Raw genomic sequence first — 23,822 nt, forward strand, 5'->3', positions numbered from 1 at the left:
CTACAGTAAAGGTCCCCGTGAATGGGTCACTTCATAATGAGAGTGAGAGAGAGAGGTCCCATGATGAGACTAGGTCGTTTACACAATCCCCTTATCCCCATACATTTTCATTTTTTAATTTTAGAGACAAGATCATATGTAGCTCAGGCTGGCCTCAAACTCATTTTATAACCTTGGATTTGGATCCTCCTGTCTTTACCACTATAGTTCTGAGATTGCAGGCATTTACTTCCATATCTGGTATATAGGATACTAGGGATCAAACCCAGGGCTCCAGGCATGCTGCCAACTGAGCCACATCCCCAGCCCTGGTTCATAAACACCAAAGATAATCATTATTCAATAATGTACACAACTAATTTTACTAATTCTTTTACCTATTTTATTATTATTATTATTATTATTATTATTATTATTATTGTTATTATTTTGAGACAAGGTTTCTCTGTGTAGCCCTGGCTTCCTGGAACTCACTCTGTAGAACAGGCTGGCCTTGAACTCACAGAGATCTGCCTGCCTCTGCTTCCCGAGTCTGGGCCCAAAAGTGTGTGTCACCACCTCCCAGCTAGGGACTGGGCTTGCTTTTTGGTAACAATTCATTCTCTTAAGAACCAACAAGAGGGGCTGGAGAGATGGCTCAGATGTTAAGAGCACTTGGTGCTCTTGCAGAGCACCCAGGTCCAATTTCCAGCACCCACATGGTGGCTCCCAACCATCTCTAACTCCAGTTCCAGGGAATCCAATGCCCTCTTCTGACCTCCATGGGCACCAAGCATTCACATGGTACCCATACATACATGCAGACAAAGCACTACACATAAAATAAAATGAATAAATCTAATTTAAAAAATTAATCATTTAAAAAAGAACCAACAAGAATCCCATTAAAAACTACATTAATCCCCTCCCAGGGCCATGTCCCCAGGGAACCAAATAGATCTCACTAGACCTTGCCTCTTAAATGCTCCCTGGCTCTTACTCTCACCACAGGCCTGCAGCCCCTAAGCTTTGAGGAGACAATACACAGCAGATCCTGGAGCACTTGCCATTCAGTCAATAAATGTATTGAGTATGCTCTCATGGGCATGATCAAGATACGGCCACGCACAAAAGACGCGACTTCCTGTCCTCTTGAGACCCACAATATAGCGAGGGAAAGGGTACTAAAGAGGAAAATAGAAGTCACAATCACAAGACAGGCGTGGGGGTGCACGTCTGTAATACCAGGACTTGGGGGGCTAAGGCAGGAGGATAATCATGAGTTGAAGGCCAGTCTGGGCTATACAGCATGACCCTGTCTTGTAAAACTGACACCACTTCTACAACTACAAATTATTATTATTATTATTATTATTATTATTATTATTATTTCAAGAAATAAGGACTGCATAAGTGTTTTAAAAACAGAGTGAGCAGACAGAGATAGTTGAAAGAGCAATACTTTCTTTGTTAGAAGGAGGGAGCTTATTTATCTAATTCACTACACGGTGATGAGGTGAGCCGGCATGGCATTAGGAAGAATGCCCGGTCTGCCTTTTGTTTTCTGGAAGGGGAGGGATTAAGGTGTGGGTTTCCTGAGGAGTTAAGAGCATCCCTGGGGCAAAGATTATGGTCAAGTCCCTGAGGTGGAAGGAGGTTCTATATTCACAAACCAGCAAGAAAGGAGCCTCAACCTTTGGGTGGGAAAGGGAGGGAGTACAGGAGCGGGGAAAAGTTAGGCAACAAGCAAATCCCCGTGAGGTTTGGTGAGGAATCTGGAAAGATCCGGGGTCCCCTGAGAGGTTTTGTGCAGGGACATAGCACAGTCTTAAAATATTTTTAAATCACTCTGAGCAAGGTGTGCTGGCTCAAACCTGTAATGCTCGAACCTGGGGGGCTGAGTCAGGAAGAGAGCTGTGGATCTGAGGCCAGCCTGGGCTATGTGGTAAGTTCCAGGCCAGACCAGGCAACAAAGATAAGAGCCTGCCTCGAAAACCAAAAAGTGATCCATTCAAATAAAAGATCACTCTGACTACTGTGTGGGTGCTGGGCCTAGGTAAGGGGAGAAGGCAGGAGGATGTCACACAGGCCCAGGCAAGCTGTATCAGCATCCAGGGCCAGGCTGCTGATGGAGGGAACGGTGAGGAAGAGTGGGAGTTTGGATCTATTTTGGCAGTTTCAGTTCCTGGTTCTGGTTCCTCTTAAAGTCAGTCTTCTTTGTCTTGTCCCCGAGTTCATCCAAATTCCTCTGTATCTACTTCCTACCCTCACCCCCATCCCATTTTATTTCTGCTTAAGTAAGCTAATGTGTTGCTGTTTGTCTTTGCTCTTTTGGGGGACCTGCCACCCAGCTCCTCAATAAATCACACATGGAGGCTTATTCTTACTTATAAATGCTCGGCCTTAGCTTGGCTTGTTTCTTGCCAGCTTTCCTTAACTTATCCAGTCTACCTTTTGCCTCTGGGCTTTTCCTGTTCTCTTACTTCTGTAAATCTTACACTTACTCATGGCTTGCTGTGTAGCTGGGTGGCTGGCCCATGGAGTCCTCCTCCTTCTCTGGCTACTTCTTCTCCCCCCCAGATTTCTCCTTCTATTTATCCTCTCTGCCTGCCAGCCCTGCCTCACTATTGGCCCTTCAGCTCTTTATGAGACCATCAGGTATTTTAGAGAGGCAAAGTAACACAGCTTCACAGAGTTAAACAAATGCAGCATGAACAAAAATAGCACACTTTAAAATAATATTCTACAGCACTAACGTGTAAGAAGGGGTCTGGTTATTTGCACCTATGCCACCCTGACAATGAGACATGCCCGCTCACTAGGCTGCTCTATTTCACCACTCCCCAGTTTCATCTGCCTGGGGAGTTTTATCTTGTGAGTAATACACACGGGAATGGCAATCTCCTGAGGGAAACCTTCTTCCAGGAAACTCCTGAAGGAAGCAGTCCAAAATGGTTTACTTTATAGTGTGGGAAGAATGTTAATGATGTGCCCAGAGATGTCTACCACACCGGGTAAGACACGCAGGTAACACAGGCACTGACATGTGCAGCTTCTGTGCCAGGCTTGGCCCTAAAGGGTTTGCACAGACTAGCTCATTTAAGCCTCAGGGAAATCCTAAGACGAGGCTGTCACTGTTCCTATTTTTACAGACAAGAATCACAAGATCAGGGTTGGGGCTTAGCTCTGCAATAGAATGCTAGTCTAGAATGTATGAGGCCCTGGGTTTGACACACACACCCCAACAGCACACACAAGAATAAAACTCACAAAATGAGTGTGAGATGTGCAGGGGAGCCCAGCCTTTCTGGCTTCACACTCTCAGCTAGTTTGTTTCTGGAGACCCTGTTGAGAGCAGGCTATGCTGGACTCTGAGTTACTCCATCTTGTGTAAAATAGTGGTTATGCCTTGTCCTAGGAGTCTCCATTTTACAAGTAGTTTTTGACTCTGCTTCAAGGGAAAAGGATGATATAGCTGGGTGGACCCGGAACCATCTGTCAGGCACCACCCCTCGAACACAGACTGGTAAACTACTTATTCCTAAGAACAGATAGAGTGAACTGACACCATGGGACACACGGGTGGATTAAAACCATATTAGGAGGGAGCTGGAACGATGAGCTGGTGGTTAAGTATTTGTACTTTTCTTGGAATTCAGTTCCCAACACCCACATCAGGAAGCTCACAGTCATCTGTTACCCCAGCTCTAGGGGGACTCAATGCCTCTGTCCTCTGCAGACACCTGTGCTCATGTGCACACATCCCCATATAGACACACACACACACACACAATTAAAAATAAAATAGCATACCTTTAATCCTAGCACTCAGGCGGCAGAGGCAGGCAGATCTCTGTGAGTTCAAGGCCAGCCTGGTCTACAGAGCAAATTCTAGGACAGCCAGGGCTACACAAATAAACTCTGTCTTAAAAATAAATAAATAACAGAGAAACCCTGTCTCGAAAAACCTAAATAAATAAATAAACAAACAAATAAAAATAAAATAACTCTTAAAACACATAAGGGAACCAAGCCCAAGAACTTAGTGGATACATCAATCCAAGGAAAGGGTGGACCTCCCTCACTTGGACTCCTAATGTGACAGACCTAACACTGGTGTGACCCACCTCACACCGCAATCGAAATGGCACGGACCCGCACCAGCCCTTCAGCTGATACTTGGCATGTGCATCAAGAACCAACAGGCAGCCAGGCAGTGGTGGCTCACACCTTTAATCCCAGCACTTGGGAGGCAGAGGGAGGCAGATCTCTGTGAGTTCGAGGCCAGCCTGGTCTACAGAGCGAGATCCAGGACAGGCACCAAAACTACACAGAGAAACCCTGTCTCAAAAAACAAAAACAAACAAACAAACAAACGAAAGAACCAACAGGCAGAGGACTCCCCAACTGTCTCTGGAGCTTCAGCTCTGCTCTTGACCCACCCCACTCAGCTGCCTGCCCATCCACCTGTTTCCCTATCTGGCCCTGGACCTGAACCCGCTCTTCCTGCTCTCAGACCCCAGTTCAGTATTTCTCCTCCCATCTGAACTCTGCAGCTTAGCTCTCCAATTCCGACTCCCGCAGCTCCAGAAGCAGCGCCCTCCAGGCACTGGTCTGGTTCCCATCTTATCATTACAGACGCCTCCGTCCACCTTGGAGCCCCTTGAGCTCTGCTGCCTCTTTAACTTGTTTCCATTCTGTGACCCATATGGATGCACATAGGCATATAGCTGTATTCAATGCATGCTGTGTGACGTGTGCTATGAAAGTTAATATTAGAAATTAAGATGGGCATAAAAGACCTCGCCGCATTCTTCTTGTCCAATTCCCATAATAGGTGGGATAACAGGACAAATTTCTGTCATTGAAACTGCTAAACTTGTCCGGCAGTGGTGGCTCACACCTTTAAGCCCAGCACTTGAGAGGCAGAGGCAGACAAGTCTCATGAGTTTGAGGCCAGCCTGGTCTACAGAGCGAGTTCCAGGACAGCCAGGGCTACACAGAGATACATCGAACAAAATAAATAAAATAAAATAAGTAAGAAAAGAAAGTGCTGAACTTTGTGAACTTGTTATTTAACAAATTCTAACACCGTGGAAAGACACTGATGTGTTTGTCCATGTTTCTGGAATAATGCACTCATGACACAGTATCTCATGTAGCCCAGGCTGGCCTTGAACTTGCTAGGTAGCTGAGGACGACCTTGAACTCCTGATCCTCTTGCCTCTACCTCCCAAGTGCAGGCATTACAGGCAGCTTGTGCCACCAAGCCCGGGTAATGTGGTGGTAGGGATCAGACCCAGCTCTGTGCATGCTAAACAAGCATCCTACCAACTGAGCTACATGCTCAGCCCAGGCCAGTGTTTGTTGGCAGGGTACACTAATAGCACTTTGTTGAGCAGAACTTACTCACTGTGGCAGCTAGCACCCCCAGCCTCAAATGCCTTCACAGCCCTGAGGTAGACAATATCACCTACTGTTATGTCCTTTTTACAGAAGAGGACAGCAGACGCAGGAAGGTGGCATAGTGTGACCCGGCATGCCACGCAAGGAGGAGGAGCATCAGCTTTGGAACCCAAAGCTCCTCCCTATGCTGATAACATGCTACCACCCTACCTCACTCGGGTGAAGAAAACAGATGAATGAGGGAAAATCCCTTGAAGTAGAGTCCAGCAGATGCTCAGGAGCTCCATGGAACCACTCTAGGCTGGAAAGGCAGAGACTGGCAGGAACCAGTAAACCTTCCCTTATAGGACAAGGCCTTCCCTTACAGGACAGGGCCTTCCCTTATAGGACAAGGCCTTCCCTTATAGGACAAGGCCTTCCCTTATAGTACAAGGTCTTCCCTTATAGGACAAGGCCTTCCCTTACAGGACAGGGCCTTCCCTTATAGGACAAGGCCTTCCCTTACAGGACAGGGCCTTCCCTTATAGGACAAGGCCTTCCCTTATAGGACAAGGCCTTCCCTTATAGGACAAAGCCTTCCCTTATAGTACAAGGCCTTCCTTTATAGTACAGGGATGGCTAGCAGAAAGAGAAGGGCGTTTCAGTCCATCTTGTGTTGCTATTAAAACCCAGAGCCAGGAATGTAGCTTAGGGGTACACACTTACCTAGCTTGTGTGAGGCCCGACGTTAAATTCCCAACACAGCAAGAATAAAAATACCAGAGATGAGAGCCTGACATGGTAGTATATGTCTGTAAACCCAGTCCTCATGAGGCAGAAGCAGGAGGATTGCCACAAGTTCAAGGCCAGCATGGTGTACATAGTGAGTTCTAGGCCAGTCCACGCTGGGAGACCCTGTCCCAAAAATAAAAATCCAAGTCTGGATACTTTCTACAGAGAGGTTTGTTTAGCTCTTGATTCTACTGATGGGATGCTCAATCATTGTGCTGTTAAAACCTCTCACTTCCCAGCTACATCGTAAGAAGGTGGGGGAAGTGGGGAGGAAAATCTGTTACATGGACAAGTGACTGTGTGTGCAGAAGGGACCATGCTCTAGTGGTGACTTCATTTGATAAAAGCCAGGTCTCTCGAGAACTAACCAATTCACCAGGAGAATGAACCTACTCCCACAAGCCAAAATTAATCTGTGATCGTGGAGTACCCACGGCTGAGGCTGTACCTTCAGGGTTCTACAGACTCAATACCAACCATCCTGAGGTTGGTTTTGAGCTTTCAGAACATAAATCTTTGGAGAACAAACTCTATCCAAACCTTAGCCAGGAAGCAGAGGCTACAGATAGGATACAGTTTGTTTGGATGGGGGAACATTCTTGAGGCCCACCCCTAGCTAAGGAGCTATTTGATGGTAACTGATGACTTTGGAGGGGGAAGCCATTTTTCTTCAAGGGTATGACCACTGGTAGGTTGTCTATTTCCATGTAGGCAGCACTAACTGGACTAAATGGGTTATAGAAGAAGAAGAAGAAAAGGAAGAGAAGAAGGAGGAGGAGAAGAACAGAGGTGCTTGTATCGAGGAGACTGGGAAGGGGGGTTCGGGTGGATATAATCAAGATACACTGTATGTATGTATGAAGTTTCCAAAGAATAAAGAAAAATATTAATAATAATTTTCATAAAGCCAGAGATGAGCCAATCAAAGGAATGTCCAGAATGCTGGGCTTCTGGTCGTTGTCTTAACTTCCTTTTTTCCCCCTTAGCTTTTTTTCTGCCCTTCTCCTGCAGCTGTTCCTGAGTAAAGACATAAATCTTGAAGTGTCCTAGAGCATCCTTTGCCCGTGACTCTGCTGCTGTACTGATAGCCACGCTAACATGACTCACGGAACAGAGCTAACTGGCACCATTTCGGGGAGAATCACTGGCAAGTGATGCCAAGAGTCAAATCCACAGGACACTGTGGTACAAGTCTGGAATCCTAGCACTCAGGGGGCAGAAGCAGGAAGAACAGGAATGCTCACATAGCAGTTAGAAGCCAGCCTGGACACGTGAAACCTTGTCTCAAGAAAAGTATTTTAAAAATTTAAAACTTCTAGGGGCTGGAGTAAAAAGCACAGACTGCTCTGGAGGATCCCAGTTTAGTTCCCAGAATCCACTCCAGGTAGCTCATCACTACCTGTAACTCTACTCCAGGGGATCTGGCGCCCTCTTCTGGACTCGAAAGGCGTTTGCATTCACCCATGCACATACCCATGCACATGCACACAATTTAAAAATTAAAATTTAAGCTGGGCAGTGTAGTGGATATCTGTTCTATCTATGACCTTGAAGCACCACCTCTAGAGATGTAGCAGGTAACTGTCCTATCTACCTATGACCTTGAAGTACCCACCCCTGAGGCATGGCCCTGGGGCTACCCGTTAGACCTGAGATACACACAGCCATTCTCTTTACTCCTTCGTGGGCTTAGATGCTGGGATGGACTCAGGAAGAACACAGAGTGGAGCTGTACCTCAGCCTTCCAGGATCCTACAATAAATCTCCTGTACTGTAGTGAGTCTTCCTTCCTGGTAAAATCCTTTACCCTTTAAGCAGACTGTGGATTTCTCGAATTAGGGTGGTGGTGCCACACGCCTTTAATTCCAGTACTCAGGAGGCAGAGGCAGGCAGATCTCAGTAAGTTCCAGGACAGCCAGGGCTACACAGATGAAACCCTGTCTTGAAAAACAAACAAACAAACAAAAACTTTAAAAACAAATAAACAAAAACTTAAAAAGAATCAGGTTGTCCAATGTAACCCATGCTAAAAGTTATTCATTTAAAATCAAATTCCAGAGGAGTGTAAATATTGATGGCTATGCTAACTGATAATGTACCTTTCAGCCACCCATACACCACAGACTACTGAGTCCAAACAAAACAAAAAACAACCAAAAAAGAAAAGCAGAAGGGCCATGCCTGGAATATCACCTCGCTTAGCTCAGTCTCCTCTCTTCCATGACACTTCAGCTGTGCGGAGCCCCAGCCCTGACTCCTAATCCTGCTATTTTCTGCCCCATTCGGGGCCTTTGAACTTGGGGAAGACTTTTGCTCGGACTGTCACCCATCAGTCACAGTTCCTCTTTCTCCTGCCCACTTCAGCAGGAACATCCTGTACAAGTTCAGGTCAGTGTATGCCTTGGTCAGCAATTGCTTGTTTGTGAGCTAAATTCATTCAGACTAGCAGAAAGACAGACTCAAAGACCAAGAGTGACCCAGAACTTCAGGTAATAATCACAGTCACGTGACAGGATGTGGACAGGAGACCTTTGCCAGCCTCTGTCTCTAGGGAGATACCAACGTGTGCATATTGTTTGCAAAGTGAATGTGACCCCTCCTGGTATGCAGAAGAGACAAAGGGAAATGAACACCCAGTCTGGGAGTCTGGATGTGGAAAGGAGAGAGGTTACTATGAAGAGACAACTGAGGAGAGCTGTAATCTCTTTCCATTTGCTGGACTGGCCAGGGTGAGGCAAAGGAGTGTAGTGAATGAATGAGATCAGAGTACACAAATGTAGCACTGATCATATTCAGAGGTGACTGAGAAATGGGAGTTGCAGGAGGGAATTTCTGCCTGCCCATATTCCACCCAAAGCCAAGGCACTGATTTCCCATGTGAAACAGATGCGGGAAACACTTACCACTGGAAATGCGGAGCTGCTGCCAAGATAAATCTGCTCTGACCAACCCTAGGAAAGAAACCGTATCTTCCACTAGTCCTTCCTCTCACTTCCCCACAGTTAACTTCCAGACTCACTTTTCCCTCAGTCTTTTTTGTATTCACAGCTCATGACTCCTATTACCATGGTATCACCCCCTCCCCCACTCCCATCATCGCCTGAGGCAGGTGGGAGAGCCCTGCAGCTCACATGGACAGCACAGTAGGGCCAACCCCATTGACAGATGGAGCCAGCCCTGGAATTGTGAGGATGAGAGAGCTGTCCTCGTTACTCATCTGTCCTGTGGCAGCATGGGTGGGGAGAGACCCCCCTTCTCCTGCACCCATCATCACCTGAGGCAGGCAGGAGAGCTGGCCCTGAGGTCATAAGAGCTGGAGAACTGTTCCTGGCCCTCATCAACTGCAGCACTCGGGTGAGTGGTCCCTTGCCATGCCTGGGCTACACAGTAGAGCTGGCCTGAAGGTGTAGGTATGGGAGATCCGACCCTGAGGATGAAAGCAGCAGAACTGACCCTGGTCCTGGCTCATTTCTGCAAGGGGGGAACTAGCCAGGGCAATGAAGGAGAGCTCACCCTGGTAGTGAGGACAGAGGACAGCCGGCAGGCTGACCAACCCTGCGACTACAGACCCAGAACCAGGGTTGTGTGTTGGCCCACCCAACATCCGCCTCATCTGTGATCTGCTACAGCATGTGAAGGGACGGGTCCTGTAGACCCAAAGCTGCAGGATTTCCAGGACACAGAGCAACAGCAGGATAACCAAGAGGAGTTCCAGTGAGGGCCCAGCATCGGCAGTGGAGCAGAAACCAGAGGCCTGGAACAGACTCTTTGCAATGAACACTTGCAAGTAAAGATATATGGATAAAAGGGTTTACTGCGTGACTTACTGTGTCACACTGCAGCTTCCATGACGAGATTAATTTTTTCCTTCTTTTTTCTTTTTCTCTTAAATTTTATTTTATTTTATTTTGGGTGGGGGAGATTGCAAGGACAGAGGGTGGATACCAAGGGATGGGGAAATGAATAGGATGGGGATGCATGATGTGAAACACACAATGATAAATAAAAAGAAAGCCGGGCAGTGGTGGCACATGCCTTTAATCCCAGCACTCGGGAGGCAGAGCCAGGCGGATCTCCATGAGTTCAAGGCCAGCCTGGGCTACCAAGTGAGTTCCAGGAAAGGCACAAAGCTACACAGGGAAACCCTGTCTCGAAAAAACAAAAAAAAAACAAAAAAAAAACAAACAAACAAAAAAAAAACACAAAGAAAGGAAAAAGAAAAAGAATAAATAAAAAGAAAGTTAAAAAAAGTAAAATGGGGCGGGAGGGGGGAGAACAAAGGAATCATGGCTGATATATAGAACTGAATTGTATTGTAAAATAAAATAAAATAAATTAAAAAAAAGTAAAATGGTATAAACCAGACATAATAGCACATTCATCTAATACAGCACTTGGGAGTCTCAGGCAGGAAGACTGCAAGTTCAAGACTAGCCTGGGCTACATAGCATGATTTGACCTCGAGGAAACAAAATAAGATCCATGGGCTAGAGGTGGCACATGCTTATCATCCTGGACCTCAGGAGGCAGAGGCGGGAAGATCAGGAGTTCAAGATCACCCTTGATTTTATAGTAAATTAAGACTGGTTTAGAGCTGGGCAGTGGTGGCGCATACCTTTAATCCCAGAACTCGTGAGGCAGAGGCAGGTGGATTTCTGTGAGTTCGAAGCCAGCCTGGTCTACAGAGTGAGATCCAGGACAGGTACCAAAACTACACAGAGAAACTCTGTCTCAAAAAACCAAAATAATAATAACAATAATAATAATAATAGCCTGGACTGCATGAGACATTGTGTGTTTTAAAGAGTCAATCAATGGCAGGCGAAGGTGGTGGACACCTTTAATCCCAGCACTCAGGAGGCAGAGGCAGCCAGCCAGGGCTACACAGAGAAACCCTGTTTTGGAAAAAAAAAAAAAAAAGAGTCAACCAAAAGAAAGAAAAGAGTCAGTAATTCTTGGGAAGTTAAAGTTGGCTTGAACTCCGTGTCCTAGAGGGTCCCTCCCAACATCTAAGGACAGGCTGGGGTGGAGGACAGTGACCTCTGACTCCTGTTCTGTTCTAACTTACTTTCCTTCTCTTGAATTCCTGGTCATCCACTAATCCACTAAATCCCACAGAGAAACAAGCGGTTCACTGAGAATCACGCACCAAAGCCCACCCACTGACGGTCATGCTTTTCTCCTCGGTCCCCTACCCCATCCTTCCCATCCATCCCTCCTGGGGTTGATGGCCCGCTGAATGCTCTCTCAGCTGCCCACAACCTCTGATCTGGAGCTGTCATGAGAGAGTCCAGGCTTTTCCACTTACCGGCCAGGTAATCTGGGGCAGACAACTTAACTCTCTTTATAGGTCCAGTTTGTATGTCTGTACCTTGGGTTGTTAACAATCAGAGGACTCAGAAGTTTCGAAGAAATACTGAGAAGAAGGCCAGGCCCATCATTAAATGCCAGCAGGCATTCCGGAGCACCTTTCCATGCAAACACTGTGGTAGATGCTCATGCACTATGACTCTGTCCTCAGAAGAGCATGCGAGGTGACAGAAATGGCACGTTAACCCCACTGCAGATGGGACACAGAGGCTGAGAGGTCAAGTGCCCTCTTGCTCACATTTCCACCAAGGAAGTGTTAAGTCTCAAACCCTGGACAAATGGCTGAGGTGCCTATTTAACATATCAAATCAGACCGGCCTCTAGGATCTCCCAGCATACCCCACCCCCTATCCTGAACCCTCCAGCCCAGGAGCTGGGCTACCCTTCCCCTAGAGGCTCTTCTCTTATAATCCAGCCATTTCGGCTGCACCTGGTCCTCCTCGCTCCCCTCTCCTTTTCCCCCCCCCTCTTCCCACACGGCCCTGAAAGGACCAGACAGACACCATAACAGGCTGCTCAGTCTTCTCTCAGAGATCAGACCCCAATTTCAGTTTCCTGAGACTTGAGCAAGCAGTCTCTGGAAGGGCCATGAACAAAAGACATAGTCCTTGCAGTAGCTCCCTTTCTGCACGTAACCTGACCACTCAAGATTCTGCCAATTGTTTACTGTCTAGGACCCCTCACCAACTTAGAGTTATGTGCATGGGTCAGTGTGACAGCCTGGGCCACTGAGTCAGCCCCCACAGTCAGTCCGTGCTAGGCCAGCCAGCCTCCATGGCAGCTCAAGGACAAAGCCTGTAATGGATATCCAAAATATCCAAAAAAATGAATAATTGTAACCCCCAACTAACCCTAGTCAATTAAAAGTTACATGATTGCCACTCACATAAACCAATCCTGAGCCTGTTCCTATGTAGTCTGTAGACCTCAAGCCCCCCTTACTTTAAAAACCCTGCCCCATTACTACTTGGGGGTCTCTCCTGCTCTGCTGCTGCATCAGACAGACAGAGGATTCCGAGTTAACTCTAACAATACAAAGACTCTTTGCTTTTGCATTGAATTTGGTCTCTTGGTGGTCTTTGGGGGGCTCTGGGTACAACAGCCCAGCTCAGTCTACTCATGTCCACTCTGGACTGTCCCAGATGTCCCTGCCTCTACCTACGCTCTCCCATTTATCTACAATAAACTTTCTTCTCCACCATACCGAGAAGCAGTCACATACCTCCTTTTTATTTCTTTTTTTCATTCAGGAAGCAGCTGAGCTAGGAGTTAAACCTAAGAAGATGAAGGCACACACTGTCCTGTCTTACTTCCACGGTCTGCTGCCTCCATCCACAAGAAATTCTGTGTTTCTTCTCTCAGTTCTCCTCAGTCTTGGCTTTTCCCAAGACAAGGAAATTTGACAAGAAAATCCCACCAGGTTTTCACAGGCTCAAATGCAGGATTTTTAAAAGACTGTCTCATCTGATTGCTCTTCTCCCCATTTTACAGAGAGAGAAATTGAGTCTTACCTACCTTCAAGAATCTTCCTCCTTCCTTCAAACTCCTCCTCCCTCCCTCCCTCCCTCTCCCTCCCTCCCTCCCTCCTTCCCTCCTTCCTTCCCTCCCTCCCTCCCTCCCTCCCTCCCTCCCTTCCTTCCTTCCTTTCCTCCTTGTGATACTGGAAATGAAGTCCCGAGTATTTCCACACGCCAGACAGACACTCTACCACTGAGCTATATATCCCCAGCCCCTTGGAAGTTTTGTTTTGTTTTTGTTTTTAAGATTTTATTTATTAACTTGTGAGACAGACAGACAGAGAGAGAGTTTATGTATGTGTGAGCTGATGTGCACCACATTCAGGCTGGAGCCCTCAGAAGTCAGAAGTGGGTGTCAGGTTACCTGGCATTAGAGCTATGGATGGTTGTGGACCACCGTGTGGGTGCTGGGCACGGAACCAGGGTCCTCCACAAGAGCAGCAAGTGCTCTTAACTGCTGAGTCATCTCCACAGCTCCTTGTTTTGATCACCCACCCCCGAGACAAGGTTTCTCTGTGTTGTTTAGTGCCTGTCCCCGGAACTGGCTCTGTAGACCAGGCTGGCCTTGAACTCACGAAGATCCACCACCGCTGCCCAGCCACCTTGTTTTGGCTTTTGAGACAGGATCTCACATTGTAGCCCAGACTAGTCTGGAACTTTACTACATAGCCCAGACTGATGTTGAACTCACAACAATCCTCCTGCCTCAGCCCCCATTTTTCTTGTTTTGCTTTTTTTCCAAGATCCTCTTGCCTCTACTCCACAGCATGGGATTACAGGCATTGCCACCACACCTGGCACCAACAAATTCCTAGAATGATGCAATTTTCTCCTCTGACTTATACAGTGATGATATAATTTATGTTCAAGGAGACTTCGAAATTGATCTGAGGCTTCATCTAAGGTGACAAATTGCCATCATTTGGGAGCACTTGCACATTCTCCCAGAATGGCAAAGCTTGGGGAACTGAATGAGACATTTAGAAATAAATGTCTCTGAAAAGAGAAGTCCTGGTGTTGAGAGGAAGAGTGACATCCTCAATTTTCAAAGTAGTCACAAAGTGTGAGTATGTTTTTTCTAAGTTCCCTCTTCAAAGAAATTACCCCTCCCCGGCTCGAAGAACTTGGTACCACACCCTACCCACCTTTGCTGTTAAAGGAACAAAAATTAAGTCACCTAGGAAGCATTTTAAACATGAATAAAAACAAAAGAGATAATTGTGCAGGGTATGGTGTTGCGTGCCTGTAATCCCAGCACTTACAAGTAGAGACAGAAGAGTCAAGACTTCCAGGCCAGTTGCAGGCCAGCCTGGGCTACATCACAAAGCCCTGTTTCAAAAGTAATTTAATTTTTTTTTCTTTTGGTTTTTTGAGACAGGGTTTCTCTGTGTAGCTTTGTGCCTTTCCTGGAACTCACTTGGTAGCCCAGGCTGGCCTCGAACTCACAGAGATCCGCCTGCCTCTGCCTTCCGAGTACTGGGATTAAAGGCGTGCGCCACCACCACCCGGCAAATTTTTTTTTTTAATTATGAAAAAGAAATAAGCCAAGCATAGTGGTGCCTGCCTGTAATCTTGTGATCTCAGGAGGCAAAGGCAGAGGATAACTGCTAATTTAAGGTCAGTCTCATCCACACACCAAATTTCAGGTCAGCCAGGGCTACATAGCAAGATCCTAACAAAAACAAAAGCAAAGAAACAAAATAGTATAACTGTAAGTACCGACAAATATTTGACATGATGGGTACACAAACAGTTTGCTGATAACGTAACTGGCTCAACACTCCGAATGTAACAGACCCCAGACCTTAGCACAACTGACTCCATGGTGAAAGCACCATTCAGGCCATAAAATCAGCATTATGCAGCACCACCCGCCAAAATGAAAACAAAGACCTAATCCATCAAATCCTTAGTTTTGGGAAAGTCTCCAAATGTACTAACCTTGCCTTTTGGCTTCTGTAGTTCTGCTTCTGGCTAACTGTCCTTGTTAACTGAAATACATCAACCCAGAACACAGTCTTTGTGCTTAAAAGCTCAACCAGAGAAGGGGAGGGGGGAGGTGTCGGGGAGGGGGGGGAGGTGTCGGGGAGGGGCGGGAGGTGTCGAGGGGCGGGGGCTGTGGCGCACACCTTTAATCCCAGCACTCAGGAGGCAGAGCCAGGTGGATCTCTGTGAGTTCGAGGCCAGCCTGGGATACAGAGTGAGACCCAGGACAGGCACCAAAACAATACAGAGAAACCCTGTCTCAAAAAAAAAAAAAAAAGCTCACTCTGAGAAAGGCTCGGGGCTACACTGGGATCCAAACAGCCAGTGTAGCAGTGTAGTCGATGGCCAGCTAGTAAAGAGTTTCTGTTGACTTGAACCTGTGTCTGAGTAGTCTTCTCTGGTGGATACCCCCACAACACTAAAAGCAGTTTGGAGTTCAGAGTGGTTGGCCCACATCTGCTATCTCATAATCCAGAAGGCTGAGGCAGGAGGATTTCTGTGAGTTCAGGGCCAACTTGAACTACATAATGACTTCCAAGCCAGCCAGGGATACAGAGTTAGTGAGACTGCCTCAAATAAAGGAAAAATAGCCAGGCAGTGGTGGCGCACGCCTTTGATCCCAGCACTCAGGAGGCAGAGCCAGGCGGATCTTTGTGAGTTCGAGGCCAGCCTGGACTACCAAGTGAGTTCCAGGAAAGGCGCAAAGCTACACAGAGAAACCCTGTCTCGAAAAGCCAAAAAAGAAAAAAAAAATAAAGGAAAAATAAAAAGTAAAAATTTTAGTTTGTTTGCAGGATGTATAGATAAGAGTGCTTACCTAGTATGTGTGAGGTTCTGGGTTCAATTCCCAGCACCACAAAGTTAAATAATTAGTTAATTAAAGGAAAATTGTTTTTTGTTTTTGTTTTTGTTTTTCGAGACAGGGTTTCTCTGTGTAGCTTTGCGCCTTTCCTGGATCTCGCTCTGTAGACCAGGCTGGCCTCGAACTCACAAAGATCCGCCTGCCTCTGCCTCCCGAGTGCTGGGATTAAAGGCGTGCGCCACCACTGCCCGGCTAAAGGAAAATTGTTAAGGTACTTTAGAAGGCAGTAATTCCTGTTGTGGAGCTTTATCCTAATTCAATTATATGAGAGAAGAAACATGGGTTTGGACTCCGCGTTGGAGCGCATGCATAGGGTATAGAGTGCCCTCACTTCAGCTCTTGGCACCGGGAAACAGAAAAGAAAAGAGGTCAGTCAGGCCTGAGGCTGTAGCTCAGGGAGTTGAGGGGTTTGGGTTTTTGGGGTTTTTTTGTTTTTTTAATCTAGCATGTACAAGGCCCTGGGTTCAATTCCCCAGCACTACATAAACTGGGATTGGTTGACATGTCTGTAATCGTAGCTTTTGGAAAATTCAGAAATTCAAGTTCATCCTCAGCTAAGTAGTGAGTTGAAGGTCAGCCTGGGGTACATGAGACTTTGAGTCAAAAAAAAAAAAAGGAAATTATACATGTAACAGAGGTGGAGGTTTTTGTTTCTCTCTCTCTCTCTCTCTCTCTCTCTCTCTCTCTCTCTCTCTCTCTCTCTCTTAAGTGTATAGGTATGTTGCCTGCAAGTGTGTCTTTGCACCACAGCACACAGTTGTTACCCATGGAGGGGGTGCTGGGGACCTTCCTCTGGAAGAGCAGCAAGTGCCTTAACCACTGAGACATCTCTCCATCCCTCCAGGGTGTTTTAAGTGCTTCTCTGTCTCAGAACCCTAGTCTCAAACTCAGTGCAGTCCTCGGCCGCCTTCTAGAAGCACACACATGGCTTCCCTCTTCATATACCAAAGTGGGAGACTGAGGACCAGACCATCATATACTTGGCCAGTAGTTTGACAGTTCTTGGAACCTGAACCCAAGCAGTCAACTCCAGAGTTACATGCTCCATGGCTGATGTGCCCCTGATTGACAGCTGACATCACTGGCAGTTGATAACCTGTTCCTTTTCTCTACAGTGGTGTTTGGAGAAGCCATTTCTCGAGTTGGTGGCAGGCTCAGTACCACAGACGGGTCTGTTAAGACATTGTGAAAAGGGAAGTGGTCAGCGCAAAGTCACATAAGCAATCCATCTCAGAATTCGAACCCAGAAGCTCTGGTTCTAGGCCACACTCCCTTCTTTTGACAGACTCAGAGCCCAGTAGCTGAAGCTCACTCAGATGTGGAGAATGTTGGACTGGTGGAAGCAGGGACACAGTGACGCTGACCCAGCTGCAGAAGCCCCTCTTGGGCAAGATGTCGGACGGTCCCAGGCTAGGATCCGAGGAGTAGAGAACTTGGTGTGGCTGGGGCAGGTGTTTACTGATGCAGCTTGGAGGCGGGCTTGCAAAGCCCGAGGCTGTGTTTGGATGCAATTGGAGAGCTGAGCAGAGAAGTGGGCAGAATCCCAGGGGAGCCAACATGGAGAAAGGAACAAACTGTAGGACCTTGACTTACGGGACTCCTAGGGTGCCTCTCGACACTACTAGACCTTGTCTCTGTCCACAGTCGCTGTCCCAAAAAGGAGAGAATGGGACTATCAAGGATAATAGCAATGTTGATTTATTTCTGGGGGTCATGCCCTTGATGGCCAGCACAATGGATACAGGAAACGACACTGGTTCTGGAGGATTGGGAGTAGGACTCAGAGATAGAGTGCTTGGCTAGCACGCATAAGGCCCTGAGTTTGATCCTAAAATAAAACTGTTTCTGATGCCACCCATGCCACTTAACTGTGCCACCTGCCCTCGCTAGGCAAGGTGAGTTTAAACAGTATGTGACAATTTAGCAATGTGACATACACTACATACACTACGCTCTCATCAGCTTGCATCTCATTGGCCACATCTTCATCCCCAGTTAGTTTCCTAAAACAGGAGTTCTTTGATCTAGTCAGAGGAGAGAATGGGTATTAAGCAACTAGCCTTGCTAGAGTTAATCAATTACATTGAATGTTAAGTGAGTGTAATGCTCCTTAGCAGACTGCAAAATCATTTCCTCTCCAATACCTCCCTGGAACCTTCTAATCCATCCATCAGAATCCTTGTCTTCATTTTTACAATTGGAGGAACTGAGGGTCAGAGATCCCATCGGTGATCTAAAGCCAAATAATCAGCACTAGCAGGCCTGGGAGGCAGATCCAGAACTAACTCCTTGTCCCACGTCCCTCCCATCCTCCTCCTGCCTTCTAAGTTTCGGCTGCTGCTATTAGCTAGAAGTCATTTGTTGTAAACGGTCCTCATGTTAGCAGTCATTACCAGGCCAGAGAATCAAGTGTAAGCCATGGAACCAGGGGCTGTGGGGAGCACCAGTCACATCCTTCCTTGGCCCTCTTCTGTAAATGTATGTGAAGTTACTTCTGGGATGATGTCGTGGGTCAACACTCTGCCTGGGGGCAGTACTGGTGCCATTGGGGGGTGGAGGGGGCTATCAACAGTTACCAAAAGACTCATGAGCTTCAGTCTCCAGCAATGCCCCCCACAACACGCACACTCACCACACCCACCCACCCCACACACCACACACACACACACACACACAAACACACATACAACACACACACACCACACACAAACAACACACATACAACACACACACACACACACACACACACACACACACACCCCAATAACCAATGAGTCAGGCATGGTGATGCATGCTTGTAATAACAGCACTTTCAAGGTTGAGGCAGGAGAGGCAGCAGTTCAAGGCCAGCCCAGTCAGTTTAGTAAGTTGAAGACCAGTTTGCACTTACATGGGACCCTGTCTCAAAGCATAAATAAACAATAATTAATAAAATAACCCACACCCCATCCCAAGTATCAAATTATGCCTCTCCCAGGAGAGGAAAGAGAACGGAATTGACTCTTTATATTTGTTTGGTTTGGTTTTTGGTTTTTTGAGACAGAATTTCTCTGTGTAGCCCTGGCTGTCCTGGAACTCACTCTGTAGACCAGGCTGGGCCTGAACTCACAGATATCCGCCTGCCTCTGTCTCCCAAGTACTGGGATTAAGGGTGTGTGCCACCACCGCCCAGCTAGGGATTGGCTCTTACTATGCCTAGTCTACAGGTCAACCGAAGTTTAGGATGTGAAGTGATTTCCGGGATGACACAGCCAGTCAGTGGCAGGTGACATTCAGACTCAGCATCCCTCATCTGTAGCACCTGCTTGTTCTTGCTGTGGGAATACTTTCAACACGGTAGATTCCAAACTGCTAACATGACATCCCTGAGCACACAGCTGGGGAGAGATACGCCCAACGGACTCCCACAAGCCCTGTGAGCACTGAATATTGAATATAACGCTCTGTCGTGTTTGGGCTCTGTTTTTAAACAATTCTGCCATTGTCACTTGATGGCAGTGGACTTCTTTCTAACTTGTCCCTACAGTATGTGGCTAGACCATTGAGCCCTTGTGGAATTAAAAGACAAATCATTTCCATTTCCCTGCGTCACTGTCCCTCAGACAGCCACATGGCCGGGCCTTACTGACCACACGCTTTCACACACAGTGACTCACGTGACTGTGTGTGAAAGCGACAGGAAACACCACCTTGAACATGGGAACCTGCTATGAGGAAGTCTTCCATGGGAGTCTGCATTTGCCTGCTCCTCCCCGGCTCGGCCTTCTTTGCCGCTCTTTATAACTCTGTCGTCTTTGTTACTTTTCCTGTGATGACATGCCCTGGCAGAAGCGACTTCAGGGAGAAAGGGTTTACCACAGTTCAAGGGTACGCCCATCACGGTGTGGGGACAGGGCAGCTGGAGCATGAGGCACAATCAGGAAGAAAATGAACGCAGGGTGCTCCCTGTCTCCTGTGAGAACACTGGTTCTCAACCTGTGGGCCATGACCCCTTCGGAGGTCAAATGACCCTTATTATGATCAATCCACATGAATCTATTTAATGGGTAATAGGGATTTATTAAGATATAAATTGGCCGGGCGGTGGTGGCGCACGCCTTTAATCCCAGCACTCGGGAGGCAGAGCCAGGCGGATCTCTGTGAGTTCGAGGCCAGCCTGGGCTACCAAGTGAGTTCCAGGAAAGGTGCAAAGCTACACAGAGAAACCCTGTCTCGAAAAACCAAAAAAAAAAAAAAAAAAGATATAAATTGAGGAAATACACTCACAAATACAGAACAGAGTAGACAGCTGAAGTCATCCTCTGATCTGACTGGGAGCGAATCCACCTTGCAGGCAGCAGGGAGAAAGGGCATGTGACCCTTCTCCATTTCCTTTTAAGAGACCACCTACAGCTGGACCGTGGTGGCGCACGCATTTAATTCCAGCACTCGGGAGGCAGAGGCAGGTGGATCTCTGTGAGTTCGAGGCCAGCCTGGGCTACAGCGTGAGTTCCAGGACAGGCTCCAAAGTTATACAGAGAAACCCTAGGGGGCGGAGGGAGGTCACCTACAAGGGCAGGAAGCACCGCCTCCTCCAGGCTCTATAGACCAAGGTCATGGGCAGAGCAAATACCACTATGAGAGAGCAAGACAAACTCCATTTTAAAGAAAACTTCATTTCTAGCAATGCTAAGATAAAAGCTGGCCGGGCGGTGGTGGCCCACGCCTTTAATCCCAGCACTCGGGAGGCAGAGGCAGGCGGATCTCTGTGAGTTCAAGGCTAGACTAGTCTGCAAAGCTAGTTCCAGGAAAGGCGCAAAGCTACACAGAGAAACCCTGTCTCAACCCCCCCCCCCCCAAAAAAAAAAGAAGATAAAAGCTGAACTATGTTCCAGAGACATAAACACCAGCTAAGACTCCAGTCAAGGCAACCCTCGCCTCCAGGGTGGGTAGGCTGCTGGCCAAGAAATAGTTATGAAGCTGAAACAAAGGCTTAATCCATCAAAGTCTCCAACAGTACTGGGAGAGTCTCCAACTGTACTTTGTCCTCTGTAGTTCTTCTCTTGGCCAAATGTTTCTGTTGACTGAAGTAGGACCCCGAAATGCAAAGGCTTGTATTCCCTAGCTTGTGGTTTTTCCCTTTAAAAACCCTTCACTCTGAGAGCTCAGGGCCATCCTCCTTCACCTGGCCAGTGTTAGATTCGAAACAAGCCCGGCTTGCTTTAATAAACCCCTTTGTACTTACATCAGATATTGGTTCTGTGGTGTTCTTGTTTGGGGGTCTCGCAATACAGGCACAACTACATTTCCCTTTTTTGTCTAAATAAGAAGGTTCTAAACTTAATGCAAACTATATATAATAAGAATGATTATCAGGCAGGGCGGCAGTGGCACATGCCTTTAATCCCAGCACTCGGGAGGCAGAACCAGGAGGATCTCTGTGAGTTCGAGGCCAGCCTGATCTACAGAGCGAGATCCAGGACACGCACCAAAGCTACACAGAGAAACCCTGTCTCGAAAAAAGCAAAAAAAAAATGAGTATTAAGTATTGTCCAGGAAAAACAAAGGGTAATAACATAAACAAAAATGGAACTACAACCAACAAGAGTAACATCAAACAAGAAACACATGCTAAATGTCCAGAACATAGGTAAATGGCAAATTACCGAGATTACTTCAATAGCTGTCCTATCTTGAAGATTCTAATTCTAGTACTAATATGTTCTACCTAAGATACAAGAAGATTCTAACTGTAACTATCTAGTCTTCAACTCCATCAAAGACCTGAGAAGGAACATACTAATACCTGAGAAAACAGAAAATGCAAGCAATTTCTGAAATTCTTTAGAGAATAGACAGAGACAGCTGGCAGCCTGGACAGTCACCTAAAGTTTCTCAGCATCACTGGGGCATCCAATTTGGCTACAGGCCTAGAATATCTGACAGACCATGTTCAGAAGCAGGAATTTTGAAAGGCCACCTTACCCTGTCTTGACAGAGTTCAGTAGTCACTTTTCCTTGTGTCCTGCTCATCTGGAAAGGACAGTGTTCATACTGTCAGCAGTTGGGGCAAGGGCAGTTCTTTGTCCAGTAGGCCATTTTGTGCCAAGAAGAAGATAAGCATGCATGCCATAGCCACTAAGAAAATCATTAAAGCTGATGTGGGCTATAAAGGGGCACAGCTAAAAGCTTTACTGATCCTTGAAAGAGGACAGAATGTAATTCAAACCTAAGCGGTAGAAGGGGAGCCATATGCTGGTTACGACAGACACAATGCAGAGGTGGCAGCCTTTCATCTGGACAGGATTCTGGGCTTCCACCGAGCTCCCTTGGTGGTTGGCAGATATGTTAGTCTGAGGACAGAGATCAAGCCTCAGAGCAGCTGCGGAGCACCTTCCTAACTGTAGAGAACAATATGTGTTTCTAGGGAAAGTGCTATTACTGCCAAGAAACAGGGCCAGCATGTGCTGGTGGAGACATGTTGGAGGGATCCATCCCACTTTGGCTTCCAGATGTGTGGCCTCTGCAGAAACATTGACACCCCTGGGGCAGGACTTACCAAGAAGGCAAATTGGCCAGGTGGGAATATGATGAGAGCTACTGCGATGCTGTGAAGAAAACGTCCCCCTGTGACTCAGGCCCACGCCTCTTGGACATCATTGACACTGCTGTCTTTGATTAATTGATTGGCAATGCCGCCCGCCACCACTATGAAAGCTTTCAAGACGATGAAGGCGCTAGCATGCGTGTCCTTCTTGATAATGCCAAAAGCTTTGGGAACCCCTCGCTGGATGAGAGAAGCATTCTTGCCCCTCTCTATCAATGTTGCATCATTCTGGTTTCAACCTGGAATAGACTGAACTACGTCTAAAGTCTGCCTTAAAATCTGACATGGCCCATGACCCCATCTCCCCCGAGCTCTCTGATCCACACTTGGACACTGTGGACCAGCGGCTTCTGAGTGTCCTTGCCACTGTCGATCAGTGTACTGACCAGTTTGGGGTGGATACTGTGCTGAAGGAAGACAGGATGCCGCTCTCCCACTTGCAACTCTCAACAGGAAACAAGTGGGACGGATTTTTTTATGAAGATAGAGAAACAGCACAATCAATTCCGAATGGCATATGGCGGCCGGAAGTGGCCAGCAGCAGGTTCTGGTGGTAGAAGACAGGGTGGCCCCGGGAGTGCCTGGTGTTTTCTATAGTGTCAGCGTGGGAGCTTGTCTGTGGAATCACCTGGCGACCTCCACAGTTGCCCATTCAAGAGGCAAGAACCAGCTCTGGGCAGTCTTGTCCCCACACCAAGGGACAAAGAGGTGTGGCACTGGCTAAGGAAATGGTTCCAGAGTGCGTGTCTGCGGTGAACCTTGCCATCCTTTCTCCACACCCACAGATTCTGAAGATTCGCTTTGCAGTCCTTGTGTGTGTCTTTAAAAACAAAAGCAAAAACAAAAAAAGGCAGACCTAGTCAGATTGAAAATGTCCTGATCCTCGAGAGTGCCTTCAGACATAAGAGCACGGGGCTGGGGGAGACCCATTTCTGAGATGGAGGAAGGGAAGGAAGGAGGGTGTTGGGCTCTTAGCTATTGAGTGTGGTGGATTTGACATCTGGGGAAGAGAAGAGGAAGGGACTCACACTGGAGAACTAGGAAGACGACTTCATGGAAATGAGCTTCCCCTCCATTTAGGTTCTTAATGTGTCCAAAGCAAACACTCATCCCCAGTTCTGTTCAAATTAACCAAAATGGTCTCTAGAGGAAATATGATTACAACCCAAGCATGATCCCCTATGGACACTAATTTACCCCTGTGGTGATATATTGTGTACCCCAATAAAGATTGCCTGGGAATCAGAGGACAAAGCCAGCCACTATATTAAACATAGAGGTCAGGCAGTGGTAGTTCACACCTTTAATCCTAGCATTTGGGAGGCAGAGATCCATCCAGATCTCT

General features: G+C 47.2%; 1 long non-coding RNA gene and 1 pseudogene across 1 annotated transcript; both read left to right on the forward strand.

The window, feature by feature from the left end:
• Positions 1–8,996: 8,996 nt before the first annotated feature.
• LOC128097367 (uncharacterized) lies at positions 8,997–9,963 on the forward strand. Its single transcript, XR_008213848.1, has 2 exons — positions 8,997–9,510; positions 9,786–9,963. It is a non-coding gene; the product is annotated as an uncharacterized LOC128097367 (long non-coding RNA).
• Positions 9,964–21,992: 12,029 nt separating this feature from the next.
• On the forward strand, positions 21,993–23,034 carry LOC128096254 (glycosaminoglycan xylosylkinase-like; annotated as a pseudogene).
• The last annotated feature ends 788 nt before the right edge of the window (positions 23,035–23,822 follow it).

This window comes from Peromyscus californicus, unplaced genomic scaffold, assembly GCF_007827085.1.
Source record: "Peromyscus californicus insignis strain IS unplaced genomic scaffold, ASM782708v3 Scaffold_5__1_contigs__length_169319896, whole genome shotgun sequence".
In the NCBI taxonomy this organism is placed as follows: domain Eukaryota; kingdom Metazoa; phylum Chordata; class Mammalia; order Rodentia; family Cricetidae; genus Peromyscus; species Peromyscus californicus.